The 16069-nt window shown below is 47.9% G+C and overlaps 1 protein-coding gene across 9 annotated transcripts in view; it reads right to left on the bottom strand.

Annotated features, from left to right (window-relative positions):
* Positions 1 to 16069, bottom strand: part of CACNA1B (calcium voltage-gated channel subunit alpha1 B) — a 521426-nt gene that overhangs the window by 243241 nt on the left and 262116 nt on the right. The gene's annotated exons all lie outside the window — the stretch shown is intronic.

Raw genomic sequence — 16069 nt, 5'->3', positions numbered from 1 at the left:
ATAGAGAAGGGGAGAAAGAAAAGCAATTTTTTTATCAGTCCCCAGAAAAGCAAACATCTATCGTTGCAGGACAATGGATCCTTCCTTTAGACTCCCTATAGACTGTGCCAATATTAATTAGCATTGTTACATGTGCAGCAACTGAACTGAGGACTGAAATCCCGGGAACAGAATGAAGCAAATTTGGGTCTCAGTGTACTGTGCATGAGGTGTCCACATCACAAAGCTGCCACCAACTCCAGCAAGAACAGCAGTCTCTGACTGAAATGATCCTAGTACCGGGCCCCTCCAACCTCAGGATGGCCTGTCGGAATTTCTTCCCGAGACATACTTTCAGATATCCAGTCCAGTCATCCACCTTGTTACAAATCTAGCCCCTCCATTCCAAAATTCCTGCCTACCTACGGTCTGAGCTACCATGTGCTTATATCTGTGTTAAGTTTATATCTGAACCAAGACACAAAGTACAGAAGGGAGATGCAGTTGTCTTTTTGTGTGTGTTGCAATTAACGCAGCACTTGGCGGCATGCCCAGAATTCTCTCTCTCTCACACACACACCAAACAGAAAAAGAGGGAAACGGTGGGCAAAACAAATCCTTTAGCGTGATGCCAACTTCACATCTGCTTATTCCACACTTTGGTAGTCTGTCATCAAAACCAGTATCTAAAACTTTCGGAGTAAGCAACTGTGCATATTGGAGGGGAAGACTGGGTTTTAGTTTCTGACAAAGTTTCTGCATTCTTTAACCACAAGGGAGCTCTTCAAGTAATTGCTGAAAAGTAAAATGCCATGTGGCCACTACCAAAGCCAAGTGCCTTGGAGAGTTCAGATTCTTCTCTTGTGGAAGAAAAATGCAGCAACTTTTGAACCAGCTGATTTGAAGACTCAAGGGAAAAAAACAATGGAAATTTGCATCTCTCCTTTTGCAATGGTGAAAGAATGACAGTTCCTCCATCCCTAATACAGGCCTGAAAAGCCTGATAGACTGCAAACAGAACTTGGTAAATACTGCAGGAAAACACTTGTGAGCATTGGCTTGAACAAAATCCATGAACTCACTTTGACACAGTCTTTTATTCACAATGTGTCATGCCTTATATTCACCATTCCCCAACATTTGTGCAAGTGAAATTTTGCTCACAATTGTATTCACACATTGACAAGTATTTGAACAACATGCGTTCTTGAAGCCATCTTGAAAGCTCCTCCTGTTGTTTGGGAGTCATCCAATAAGGGAGCAAAAACAAAAACCATGTGACTTAGATGACCAGTTACGCAGTATGAATTACAGATAAACACTTGAAGTATTAAATGTGGCAAATAGCTCATGAGTCACCAGTGGAGTACACATTGACACAAACCATTCCTCGAATGACTGAGATGAAGGAGCAGATTCAAGAGGAACATTTCTCTGAATAACTAATGTGTTTATAAATATCTACTGCAGCTCACTGGTGTTCGCCAACAATAAGAAGGGCTAACAAATTGTGCCTGCCAGCATTTCATGCTGTCCTAGCTACAAACCTCTGGAAAGAAAGAAAGAACGAAAGAATGAAAGAACAGGTGCGGAGAGACTAAAGGAGGAAAAATAGGTTGTCCCACACCTGGTCCATCCCCTGCTCCCACAAAATACCTTAAAAATAAAAAAGCCACCCCCACCAATATATTTCAGCCTTCCCCTATCCCATATTGTTCCTTCTTTTGCAGTTTTTTCTGTCTTTCTGTTCTCTGCTTTCTTGTCACTCTTGGTTTCCCTCCCTTCCACTCTTACTCTCCTTTTCTGCCCTGCCCCTTCTCCATGGGATGGTGCTGAACACACGAGGATGAAGTGTGAGTACTGGTGTCACCCTTCATGCTTCTTTCCCCACGTGCTCTGGCTCCGCTGATAGTGTTGACGCTCAGCGGTAAGCCAGCAGTGAATGTGTGCTACAGGTGCACCTCCTTGCCTGATCCACGGAGGAGGTGAGTCTGTTACAGCACCAGGGAGCGAACCAGGGTCTGTTTGCTCAAGCTCAAGCGGCACAGGCTTTTAGCTCTGGAGAACCCATTCAATTCCCACTCTGTCGGCCAAGAGCACAGCGGCACATGGATGAAGCGCTCCCTCAGTGGCAGACCACATTTACCAATACTGGGAACTACAGTCTGACCTGCCCTGATCAGGCTGATGGGACAAAGGGGTCTAGAAAAGGTCTTGGGGGAGCACAAGGGAAGGGCATAGATGGGAGAAGAGAATTCATATAAACATGCCCTGCTTTAGAGGTTAAAATGTTGCCAAGTGATCATTTGTTTATCATTTACTTATTCATCTGAAGCCCAAACTTGGTGACCAATCCATGATTCAATTCCACGATCAAAGCCTTTAGAACAGAATGGGCAGAAAGGTGTCTCGTTGAACACTTTCCTTTGAGCATCTGCAGGGTCGCCTTGTGTTTGGGGCAGGCAAGGGCCTTGCTCTGTTTGTTCTTCACATGCATTAAGGGGTCAAGGTGTAGGCAGCATTCAGCAGAAAGGGAGAAGGGGCCATAGGAATCTTCGGGGGAGGGGGGTCTTGCGTCCAGACAAGAGGGGGATCTTTTTTCCACAGCCCTAAAAACTTGTGTCTGGACACAGTTTATGGCTCCAATCCTGCCCCAGGGAGATGCGGCAACCATATCATGATATGCTGAGCCGCAGAGGGCAGTGCTCCATGGGCTTGACTCCTACATCCCGACTCCAGTCCTGCTCATTAAGTGGGGGAAGCCAAGAGATCGAATCAATTTTTATGCTTCCAGTTAATGCTTGGCTGACTGTGCTGCCCAATCCCAAACGCAGGACTAACCGGATAGGGAAGGGATGGAAATAAAACACTTTTAATGAGGTGACAGCATTATCAAGATGCAGAAGGCGCTTACGGGCAGCTTCACAACTGCTGCATTCACATCAGTAACAATAGTGAGTTGACACTTTACAAACCCCACAGGTAAATCCAGCTAAAGGTTTATACATGACCCCCCGTCACCACCGTATATGTGCGCCTCACAATCTTTCAGGCATTTATCCCTACAACCAGAGCTGGGTGAAACTTTTCATTTGAATTTGCCGAAATCAAAACGCTTTGCAAATTCAGGTCAAATCTGGTGAATACTTTCGGCTGAATAAACAATGAGGAGTTAGGACAGGATTGTACTTGGGTGGCTAGCCCAACCTACCACCCATGCCACTACAGCAGGGGTGAGCAAACTTTTTGGCCTGAGGGCTGCATCGGGTTTCCAAAATTGTATGGAGGGCCGGTTAGTGGAGGCTGTTCCTCCCCAAAGAGCCAGGCGTGGCCCGGCCACGCTCCCATCTGACCCCTCCTGCTTCTCACCCCCGACGGCCCCCCAGGACCCCCACCCCATCCAACCACCCCTTCTCCCTGTCCCCTCACAGCCCCTGGAACCCCTGCCCCGACTTCCCTCCCACCCCATGCAACTCCCTCCCTCCTTCCTGACTGCCCTCCAGGACCCCTGCCCCATCCAACTATTCTGTTCCCCCTCCGACCGCCCTGCCCCCTGACCACCACCCTGAACTCCCCTGCCCTCTATCCAACCACTCCTTCTCCCTTTCTCTGACTGCTCCCGGAACCCCTGCCACCGACTGCCCCCCGCCACCCCGCCCAAACCCCCCTCTCCTTCCTGACTGCCCCCCGGGGACCGCTGCTCCCATTCAATCCCCCTGTTCCTCGCCCTCTGACCGCACCGAGCCCTATCCCCACCTCCACCCTCTGACCACCACCCCGAATCCCGGGTCCCCAAACCCCCTAACGTTCCTTCCTGACTGCCACCCAGCACTCCTGCCTATCCCAACCACCCTGTTCCCCCCCCGTTACCCACCGCCGCCTCCCTATCCAAACCCCCAGCCCCCTATCCAAACCCCCACCCCGTGACCACCACCCTGAACTCTCCTGCCCTCTATCCAACTCCCCCACTCCCTGCCCCCTTACTGTGCTGCCTGGAGCACTGGTGGCTGGCGCAGCTGGAGCCAGCCACACCATCGCCGCCGTCACCGCGCAGCACAGAGACCGGATCAGGTCGGGCTCTGCAGCTGCACTGCCCCAGGAGCTCACAGCCCCACAGCCCAGAGCATTGCACTGGCCGCAGAACAAGCTGAGGCTGCGAGGGAGGGGGAACCACAGGGGAGGGGCCGGGGACTAGCCTCCTGGGCCAGGAGGGTCCCGCGGGCCATATGTGGCCAGCAGGCCATAGTTTGCCCACCTCTGCGCTACAGCCACATTGCCCGTAAGCACTAGCTCAAGCGGAACCAGCATCTGTACATCTACCTGAGCTGGGAATCACACCTCCCAGATCAGGGATGGACAAACTATGGCCCGGGGACCGCATCCGGCCTGCCAGACATTTTAATCTGGCCCTTGAGCTTGCTCCGGGGAGTGGGGTCCTGGACTTGCCGTGCTCCGGCGCTCCAGCCGGGGAGTGAGGTCAGGGGCTTGTCCCTCCTCCAGTTTCTACCAGTAGGGACAGTCAGGGGGCTCCGTATGCTGCCCCTGCCCCAAACACTGCCCCCGCAGCTCCTATTGGCTGGGAACCATGGCCAATGGGAGCTGTAGGGGCAGCACCTGCAGACAGGGCAGCATGCGGAGCTGTATTGGGAGACATGCCACTGCTTCTGAGAGCTGCTTGAAGTAAGCAACGCCCGGAACCTGCACCCCTGATCCCCTGCTGTGCCCCAACCCCCCCCCTGCCCCAGCCCTGATACCTTTCCTGCCTTCGAACCCCTCGGTGTCAGCCCAGAGCACCCTCCTGCACCCTAACCCCTCATCCCCAACCCTACCCCAGAACCTACACCCCCAGCTGAGCCCTCACCCCCTCCCGCACCCCAACCCCCCAGTTATGTAAGCATTCATGGCCGGACATACAATTTCCACACCCAGATGTGGCCCTCTGCCCAAAAAGTTTGCCCACTCCTGTCCCAGATGCTGTACAGCTAAACCCTCAGGCATTTTTGTTGCTCTAAACCATGCTAAAGCCTTAGGCTACCTTGCCTCGTTGCATTAGCAATGGCAGCCTCTGCCTCATTGTGAATTCTTTTAAAATGATGCTTTGAGACAATCTGCTTGACGGCAATTCACTCCTGCTTGCAATCGGCTGCACTGACTAGAACCCCTTTTGTGCCACCCTGCCGCTTTCCCTTCTCTCGCCCTGTTCTTGGATGCAGCTTCACTGGTGGCTCTTTGGCCCTGACAATGCCAGGGGACAGAGCCCTTTTGCCCTGTTAAACTGGGAGGAGGAGGCTATCTTTGTTTTCAGAGCTTCTCGCCACTGGAAGAGAAGGAGCGACTGGCGCGCTCAGCTCGACCCAATTCCATCAAACACGAGATGGGATTTCTGCTCCAGCCAGCACAGATCAATGGAGACCTGCCAGCTCAGTCAAATCTCCCCAACCCCGTGTACCTCACAGCAGTGGAAAGTTCTACCTCCAGGGACCCTACCTACTTTCAGTTCCACATTCCCTCCGGCTGGGGGAATCACCAGGGGAGCTTCATGAATCGTGAGCATAACTGCTGAATTCCACATTCCACTGACTTCAAAAGGCGCTGATCAAAGGCGTCACATCCCAGCATTCGGTATGAAAAAGGAGCATGTAAATACTCCTGAAGACTTTCCTCCATTGTCAACTATATCTCCACTAATGATGAGAGGGGGCTGGGAGGAAACCTGTGATGTTCCCTGCAGAACCAGACCAAGCAGCAAACAGCAAGGGGAGGTTGCAGCGGTTTCTGTATAGAGTAGTGTAAAACAATTTGCATTAACAGAGAGCCTCTGTTCTAGTAATTCCCAGGTGCCTAACACACAATAGCTAGTTGAGCATCACACGTACCCTTTTAGGTAGACAAGTATTAACAGATGATTAAATTGACCTATTGAACAGATGAGCAGTCGGAGGCACAGAGAGATTAAGAGGCTTGCATCAGGTCATAAATGAGTTGGCGCCAGAGGAGGGAGCAGAATCCAGGAGCCCTGACTCAGGGATGCCCGGGGTGGGAGGCAAGTGGGGCAATTTGCCCCAGGCTCCGCAGGGGCCCCCACAAGAATATAGTATTCTATAGTATTGCAACTTTTTTTTAAAGAAGGGGCCCCTGAAATTGCTTTGCCCCAGGCCCCTTGAATTCTCTGAGCGGCCCTGCCCTGACTCCACACTTCCCTGACTTTAACCAGACTACAAACCCTCCCACCTGTTGTTGCATCTCTCCTTGTTTCAGAAGTGTCTCTGTGCACTTTCATATAATGACGCTAAGCCAACATTCTGGACAAGAAAAGGAACATGGAAATGTGTCCAGTCGTCTGGTTAGTCCAAAGGGATCAGCTGATAACACTGAGATGAGGCATTGTCGTCAAGGGCACACTCCCTCGGTGGGAATGGCCAGTGCTAATGTTCCAAGGGAGAAAAATTCCACAGGAGGAAATGGCTCCTGGAATCTTACAATCACTCCATCCTCCACCCCTTTGGGTTTCTAATGATGTACTTTTTCTAATGAGCGAAAGAACTCCCAAATACTGATAGGCACATTGTCTGCACTCCACCTAGCAGAAGCCAGAGCGCTGAAATCTAGCACATGCCTGCAGGGGCTTCTCTAGGCTCTAAGGGTATGTCTAGACTGCAATTAGACACGCCCAGCCCGAACATCTGCACCGCAGTTACACAGCCCCTGAGCCCTGCAAGCCTGAATCAGCTGACACGGGCCAGCCCCGGGTGTCTAACTGCAGTGTAGACATACACTAAGGGACTAAGCATGGTCTAAAGCCTGGAGTTTACATCTTCCTGCAACCTGAGCAAACAATACGCCCACCACCTCCTGCTCCGCAGTTCACATTCACACGTGTCAAGGACTGAATGGCACGAGCAGAATGGCAACGTGTCTTTATATGGCCTGTTCAAATGAACCATTAAACTTGCTGAGAGCGACGAAATCCGCTTTGGAGACAACAACAAAAGCAGCAGAACAAAAGAAGCCTCCCCACAGGAAGATGCTGGGTGGCACATGACCAATCCTTTGAATTCCCCTTCCTGGGACCGTCATGCTGCGGTGCACTTTAAACAATAAATAGAATCATTGAACAAAACACTATTTATCTTTCATTTTGCCTCCTGCCTTCCATGTTTTTAGCTGAAAACTGAACCTTCTCCAGGCTCTCCCTCAAAACCTCGCTATCACCTTCAGCAGTCCCTCAACTCCTGCCTCTGGGGTACACAAAGAACAATAGGAGTTGCCTATGTGCAAATTCATACCAGTTTAGTTGAACCACTGCAAACCCCTGTGTGGGTGCTCTGATTTCGGTGTAAGTAGGTAACGCCATTTTAGTTTTAACCTGCTCCTAATCCATTTAAATTAAACAAAGTAAACCAAAGTAAAAGCGTCCACACGGCCTTTTGCAATGTTTTAACTAGGTTTCAAATCACACAAAGTTCAACTAGTACAAGTTTGCATGTAGCCAAGTCCTTGGTGGAGTTTCACTGGCCTTTTCTCACTCGGATATTAAGTTCAGGTTACAACACTGTGCGACTGATAATGTTTCCCCCCACTGCCTGTTCAGTGATGGGATAGCTTAGCAGTCAAGACATTACATTTGATGGCCCTCTAGAATATCCAGCTCAAAAAAGCCCTTCATAACTCTGAGACAGACATGTTTCATTTCACATATGGCTTTTTTTGGTAGAACCTAAATGCACCAGGGTGCTAGGTGCTGTATGTAACTCTTCTGCCAGTTGGAATTGGAAACAACCACGGCCAGGTTCAATATCTAGTGTAGAACAATACAATACAACACAAAACCAGCTCAAGCCCCCATCCAGTATCCTGGAACAATTACACACAGCCCTTGGGCACCTCTAAGAGACAATACTTCCCCTCTCGCAAACACAGAGTCTGAGTATAAAAAAAGGAACTTTTAATAAAAGGAGGGAAGTAACCTGGCATTAATTTGGGAAAACACTGCAAACTGGGTTCATAAACCTAAACCATGAGCAAAAGACCATCCCCGAAGTAAGTTGGGCAGTGTCCTTTTCCATCGGGTTCTTAAGTCCAGCAACCAAAAGCCCCTTTCTCTGCACTGCACTCTCAGTTCTTGTCCTTGGTCAGTGCAGACCCAGAGCCCAGAGGTGCATCTGCAGAGTTCACCTTACACGCTGGGTGGAGGGGGCTAAAGAAAGCACTTTATTCACTCCACTGCTTGGGCATTCACTGACCGTTCCTCCTCGGCAGCCGCTTGGCCGATCACTGCACCTCTCCGCCAGCCACCATGCCGGCCAATCACTGAGCCTCTCCGCCCGTCACCTTGCTGACCGATCTCCACACCTCTCTGCTGGCCACCCTGCCAGCCGCTCACCCATCCACTGGGATGTCTTCAGGTCCCACCACTTAACGCAGCTCTCAGTGATTTCAGATGTTAGTGGGAGAGCCTCACTGCTGGTGCACACTGGGCAGTCTTTTGCGTCAGAGACACTATCCCAAAGCAGGTCTAATGCTTAGACCTAGGTATCAATGATCTCAGCTCTGCGGTGTGTAATAAGGCTCTCAACTGAGTCTAAATTAGCTAATTATTACACAGTGGAGAGAGTAAGGATCAAATGGTGTCTGGGGCCCTTAGGCAAGGCCCATACCACCAGATACAAGTACCTGTCCCCACCCTCTCTCAACTCACTGGCCTTTACAACCCAGCTCACTGACGTCCCAGAGCTTTATTCCATTGGCCACAATGGCTCTTCTGCTATCACAGAAGGATGAGACTTTGTTTTTAAAGATCCTGTCAGCTTGGACTGGACATTAAAGCTTTCATGGCACTTTTCACACAGCAGGGGCTTATTCTAGATAGAAATTTCCATCACTTTTGTTCTCAAGTAGAATAATGTGTGTCATTTGGTTGCCTCACGCCACCCAAAGTGGATGCTGTATGCACATAGGCTGGGAATCTTTGGGATGAATGTAAAATATTGTCATTGGGGACTTGGAAGTTCAGGCTGCGATAAGCATCCAAAACGCTGAGATGCTTATTTGAACATCTAGAATTTGCAAAATTTGGAAATCCACCTAGGTGTTTCTGGTTGAGCCAGCAAGACCACAAGAGTCATTTCTGGTTGTGTCTGTTTCTGGTCCCATTCAAAACCAGGAACTAAAGAATGGCATAGCAATGGAGGGGTGGTAAGGACCTGAAGCATCTGTTATGGTAAGGTGATCAGACAGGACCGGACTGTAATGCCCAAGTGTTGATTCTTTATGGGGGCTGTTGGAGACACACAGATCTTGTGGCTCCCTCTGGCTCTCCACCTCGCAGCCTAACAAATGCTGTCTGTGTTGCCGTCTAGGATGCATCCAAAGAAATGGGCTGCAGCCCACGAAAACTTATGCCCAAATAAATTTGTTAGTCTCTAAGGTGCGACAAGTACTCCTGTTCTTTTTGTGGATACAGACTAACACGGCTGCTACTCTAAAACCTGTCTAGGATCAGCACCTAGAGTCTCTTTATTGGTATGTCTACAGTGCAATTGGAGATGTGATTCCAGCCCATGTAGCCATACCCTAGCTCAGGTACCAACAGCAGTGAAACCACAGCAGCACAGGCTAGCTGCCGGAGTACATACCGCCATGGTTCAAGTGCATCAGGGTTGGTTCTGTCCCTAGATCCAGAACTGAAGGTCTCTGTGAATAGTGGCGTTGGTTGTCTTCTCTCAGTAGCACAATCCATTTATTTTAGCAGGATTACTCTTGGTTTACACCAATGACAGAGAAGAATCAATTCATTTGTCTCTGCACAGGAAACCACAGAGTTGTTTAAATAAGTTTACCCTCTTGACTGGGGTGGAAGACTTGACTTGAAAGCCCCTGCCTCTTTTAGGGAAGAGGTAGAGCCACTATGGTGACACAGCACATTCTGTCCATATGAAATGCAGCCCATGCAGAAGTTAAAGAAATGTTTATAAGTGTTTTGGCGTTCTGGAGTTCAGTAGAGAAGAGATTTACTTTGACAGAGGTATCCGAGGTGGAAATAAACAGACCATTAGTCCTTTAGTATGTCTTTTAAAAAATGCATGGCGTACCCAAAGTTCACTCTATCTTAGTTAATTTAGCTACTGGCAGAATCTGACTTATTTGTGGCAATTAAATTATAATCTTCCCTTAAAGAAGCATTTTCACTCTCAGCTAGATCACTGAGCTGAATTTCTCATTTACCTTTCATCTGATTTTCAAAATTCTCCATGCCACTTCTGCTAATTAGCCAAGCCATTTGTGCTTTATTTATTTCTGTTTCTTCCTACTCATAGCTCTGGGTGCACATATACACTGCCATAATCAACACAAGCAACAGAGTAGAATTTGGATCAATTTCCACCTGGAGCCCTCCTCTACCCACCCAAACAAATGTCTCCCAGCACCTACTCCCATCCGCTTAGCCCTCCACCCTAGAAAAAGTGATAGACTTTGCAACAGGACACCTATGGGCTCCAGGGAACCAATGGGAAGAAGCGAATTCCAGACCCTATACTGAGAATGGCCAGTTTCTAGCCACCTCCCATTTCAGTCTGGGGGAGCTATCAAGTCAAGCACCTTTAGCAATTTCACACAGAGAGGCAATCGCTGAACCAACCAGAACAAGTTATTTATCTCTCTGCAGTATTTAAATGTGCCGCTGCCCGCCCCCCCCTTCCCTTACTGTACTATCATTTCCGTGCTGAGAGATGACATGATTTGCACACGGTCACAGTCTGTGACACAGGAAGGAATTGAAGCCATGCCTACCACATCCCAAGCTAGCCTACTAATCACTGGACTAGAGCCCTGCACAGAACTATTTTTAAGCCTGCTCCCATTCCGCCCCACAATACCCATTCCCGCCTGCTCCTGTTATTATAGCAGCCGGTCCTGTGGGAGACGTGGGATCCCAGTCCCTCTGCATGGCTCTACACTAGTCCCGTGCAAGGCTCTATACTGGACCATTCATCCTCCTATGCACTAGAGTTCTATATGCAAACACTAACACCCTGAGCTGCACCCAGAAATAACTTAGAAGCCAGCCCAGCTCCACAGGTGTCACACACACCGTGAATTAAGCAGATGGGGACACAGTCTGCACTAGCTAAAGGTTCTGAATGGTCTTCTGCTACGGCATGACCAGGCAGCCAGCCATAGGCAAGTGTGTTGCTTGCAAAGTGGTTATTAAGGGGGTCTATTTTTTTTGCAAATGTTCTTTTTTGAGCATTTTGTCCCCCTTGGCTAGGCAAGAAGCATGTGTACAAAGCCTTTCATCAGAGCTTTTGTTCCCTCTATTATCTTTGTTCCTGAAACTGGCCTGCACAATAATCTGTTCTTCCTTTTAATAGGCCCTCTAGATAGTTCACTGGGTTTGCAACAAAATTTTGATTAGATGGAAATTTCCGACATCCTGTTAACTCTTCATCAACTGTAACACTAAGGAAAATAACCAGCATCCCCCTTCTCCCTGTCCTCTTCCACAGTGTGAAAGCCTGAGAGTGCCAAATCCTTCTGACTAAAAATATATACATATATATGGAGACATGCTTATCTCATAGAACTAGAAGGGACCCTGAAGTCATTGAGTCCAGTCCCCTGCTTTCACTAGCAGGACCAAGTACTGATTTTACCCCAGATCCCTAAGTGGCCCCCTCAAGGACTGAACTCACGATCCTGGGTTTAGCAGACCAATGCTCAAACTACTGAGCTACCCCTCCCCACCGAAACAAGTCCTATACAATGCAGAAATTATTACTGGTAATACAGTCGTACCTCAGAGCCCCAGTCATGGACTAGGACCCCAGCATGGTAGGTGCTGTACAACCATGGAACAAAAAGAGCTTCTAAGCTAAGTAATAAACTTGGAAATTATCTTCAGTGATCGAGTGAAGATCTTTTCTTCATAGATTCCAAGGCCAAAAAGGATCACAGTGATCATCTAGTTTGACCTCCTGTATAACACAGGCCAGAGAACTGCCTCAAAATAATTCCTAGAACAGATCTTTCAGAAAAACATCCAGTCCTGATTTAAAAAGTGTCTGTGATGGAGAAACCACCACAACCCTTGGTAAATTGTGCCAATGGTTCCTTACGCTCACCACTAGAAATGTATGCCTTCCTTCCAGTCTGAATTTGAGACCTTCAACTTCCAGCCTTCGGAGCATACTACATCTTTCTCTAGATTGAAGAGCTCATTATTAAATACTTGTTTCCAAGCAGATACCTATAGACCGTAATCAAGTCACCCTTTAACCCCTCGATCTCTTTGCATCGTTTAGGGTTAGATGGCCCATACCTCCCTAGCATGGTTTCAGCTGACCATGGCATTTCGATGTGAATGAAGCTCTGATCAGCACTTGATTCACTTTGTCTCATCTATGCCAAAGAACTCAGATGCCTAAAGTAGGCACAGCTAGTAGAATATTAATTAGGCACTACATGTCACTTGCTTTATTTTTCAAAGGTTCAAAGCAGAGCTGGTCACAAACTGAGGGGGGAAATTGTGAAAAGATTCAAAAAAGTTGCAGTCCTTTCATTCAGCAGGTTTCAACAGGAAACAGGCTTTTGCTTATTCAAGTTTTTTCCCCAACAATGATTACAAAAATTTGGTTTTGAAATTTTTAAAGTTTTTCGTTTTTTTCGGTTACCATTTTCCCCCTTCCCCGCACAATTTTTTTTTTTTTGCACACACTGGAAAAAGGATATGCGAAGGAGCTAAAGCAATCAAACAAAAAAGCTCCTTTTTTGTTTTCCAATTTCATCGTAACAGAAAATGTAAACAACAATAATAATTGGGTGAGAATTTCCAATTTTGGAAAAAAGGGCCATTTTTCAACTAAAATTTTTTTGGGGAAAAAACTGACCCTTGGAATATCTTTTAAGTAGTAAAGGAAACACCTGCAGTCTGTGTCAGTGATGGATATATTAGCAATATGCACAGGTGGGCTATGCTGTTACGATTTCTATTTGAGATTTTCCTCCTGCTCTGTGCTTTATAGAAACACACTTTAATTGCATTCCTGTGTGAATTGTAGGGTCAGTGCTTTCTTTCAACTAAACAATGGACAATACACCATAATGACTCGTTTAACAATAGGAAGTGCTTGTGTCTGCGGATGTAAGATGCTGTCAGAGGTCACGAGGCAGAGAACTCCACTGAACAACCATTGGTCTACAGAAGGCTCTGAAAAGCCAGTGGGTGCTGCCTAGTGGAATTGTGCCCTGTCAGATGGGTCACAGTCAAAGAGATTTCATCTCACCATCTCCTGTTTCCACAGACACGTGAAATTAGCCAGTGTCGGCAAACAGATATGACTTTGACTTTCAATGGCATAGCAACCAATAGCAGAAGGCTCTTCTACAGCACTTTTCAGCAGTCGGTTTAGCAGCATTCTACAAAGGAGGTCAGTATGATTACCCGCATTTTACAGATGTGGAAACTGAGGCCCAGAGGCCTAGCTACTACACCAGTAATATAAAATCACATAGTAGCTACTTGCAAACTTTCTTTTTCAGTCCATTTTAACTTTGGCATAAACATAGACCCGGTCCACACTTAACACTTACATCAGCCTGATCAAATCACATCCCTGAGCACCATAGTTAAGCCAGCCTAACTCTCCCTGGTGCAGACACAGCTAGGCTGATGAAGAAAATCTTCCATTGACCTAGCTACTATTTCTTTGAGAAGTAGACTGCCTACGTCGATGGAAAACCCCTTCCATCAATGTAGGAAGTGTCTACACTACAGCAGAGTTAACAGCAGTGCTGCAGCTACGCCACCATAGTGCTTGTAGCGTAGATACAGCATGCGTCAGATAACTCTGCTTATTGTTTTTCAGATGCTCAGTTCCACTGATCGAGTGGATCTGGTGTTTAGCTCTGCATTGGCATGACACTTTGGACACAAGCAATACCAGCAGACCTTTCCCAGCAAAATAAAACTGGTGGGGGGATGGCCTAAATATTAGAAGACACACACCAATAGTGAGGATTCTGTAGCCTAGAAAGGAGAAGCGGTAGAGCAGTTTGACAGAGGCATTCAACATTGTGAAGGATACAATGAAAACTGATCAGTCTTTGAAATTAATAGGCAGTAAAGATAAGTTAAAACCATACTCTATATTCCCCAGCCCATGTCCTTTACTACCACAGGAAATCACGGAGTGAAAAAATGCCAGGAAACCTAGCTAAAGATGGGCCTGACCCAAAACTTCACATCTGAACCGCTCTCAACTCAGATCCTGATTCAGATCCAATTCAGAGCAGGCCCCTTTATCTTCAAAAGTGACTGAGTCAAAATAGCAGATGCAAACACCTCTGAACTTCAAGGAAACTTGCATCCTGGCCTGAAGGCTGTGGCTTGGGCTCATAGCTAGATGTATATTTTGAAATGAAACTGAGGCTTTGAAGTCTTGAGTCTTGAGTCTGAGGCAAACATTTTTTTCCTTACAGTCAAGTCTAAATCCCAGGAACAAGACATGTGAATGGAAAGCACTGGACACACATCTGAATCACACACTGTTGTTAGCAGCACCACCGGAATAGGCTCATTCATCCCTTTCTGTTGTAAGGAACTGGGCTGGTGGGTTGTGACTGTAAATCACAATTTGAGCTGAACCAAACGGAGTGTTTCATGCTGGCAGAGATGTGGCAAGACCTTTCTCTTCTTTTTGGTTTGTGTGGGATTTGCTGACACCTAAGGGCTTGGCTGCATGGGAGGTTATTCCAGGAAGAGGTAGGATGTGAATTTGAAGCTATATTGCGATTCTGGAATTCCCATGTGGACACTCTTATTCCATAATTGCCATAGTGGAATCGTTGTTCCAGAATAGCTATTCCAGTCAATTTCCCCGCATAGACAAGTCCTAAGTTGCACTTGGAACTTTAGATTTACATTTAAAACCAAGTCTTGGAACCAAACTCATCTGGAATCACAGGGTATGTCTACATTGCAATTAAACATCCGCAGCTGGTTTGTGACTTGGGCTCGTGAGGTTCAGGCTATGGGGCTGTTTAATTGTGGTGTAGACATTCAGGCTTGGGCTGGAGTCCGACCTCTGGGACCCCACAAGAGCCTGCTTTTGGGTTTCCTTACAAATACTTTTCAGAATTTTATCGACATAAGGCAGAGGTGAAAGTAAGTCGGTATGCCGGACCAGCATCCACAGGCAGCAATTTAAAGGGCCCTGGTCTCCCAGCAGCAGAGGTGGCCGGGACCCCCAGGGCTCTGGCAGGAATTTAAAGGGCCCAGGGCCCTGCTGCCCAAGCCCCACTGCCAGATCCCTGGGGTAGCAGCGGTGGGTCTCGGGTGGCGATTTAAAGAGCCTGTGGCTCCAGCCACCACTACTGCCCCTGGCCCTTTAAATCACTGCTGGAGCCCCCGGCCGCCGTTGCTACCCCAGGGCTCCGGCAGCAGGGCTCAGGAGGCAATGTAGTGGGCTCAGGGCTCCGCTGCCATATCGGTAGCCAGACCCCCAGGCCCTTTAAATGGCCTCCAAGCCCCGGGGCTCCCAGCCACCTCTGCAGCTGGTAGCTCTGGCAGTGATTTAAAGGGCCCGAGGCTCCCAGCTGCAACTACCTCAGCCAGAGCCCAGAGCCCTTTAAATCTTGATTTAAAGGGCCCGGGGCTCTAAAGGCCCTGTGTCTTCCAGTTGACGCCACGCTCCTTCTGGTTGAGGCCCCACCCCCTGCTCAGGACTCCTGAATACTCGTAAATCCTTTAAGTTACCTTCACCCCTGACAAAAGGTCTCAGGTAACCAAATGTTCTGGAGCTGCAGCTCAGTGGCAAAGCCAGATAGTGAGCTGAAAAACAGGCAGGTTTGGTGGGTCAATACAATTGCCCTTCCCACTTTTCCTCTCCTCACCCAAATCCTTCTGCATCACTTTTCTTATACAACATTGCATCTATTTATCTTCAGAACTTAGATAACCCACAGCACCACAGAATCCAAGTGCCTCATAGTCTTAAATGTATTTATTCTCCCAGCACCTCATGAGGTAGGTCAGCACTATTAAACCTATCTTACAGATGGGAAACTGAGGCACAATGAGACTAAGTGACTT

This window comes from Chelonoidis abingdonii, chromosome 24 (assembly GCF_003597395.2).
Source record: "Chelonoidis abingdonii isolate Lonesome George chromosome 24, CheloAbing_2.0, whole genome shotgun sequence".
Classification (NCBI taxonomy): domain Eukaryota; kingdom Metazoa; phylum Chordata; order Testudines; family Testudinidae; genus Chelonoidis; species Chelonoidis abingdonii.
This window is presented reverse-complemented; position numbering and strand designations above follow the sequence as displayed.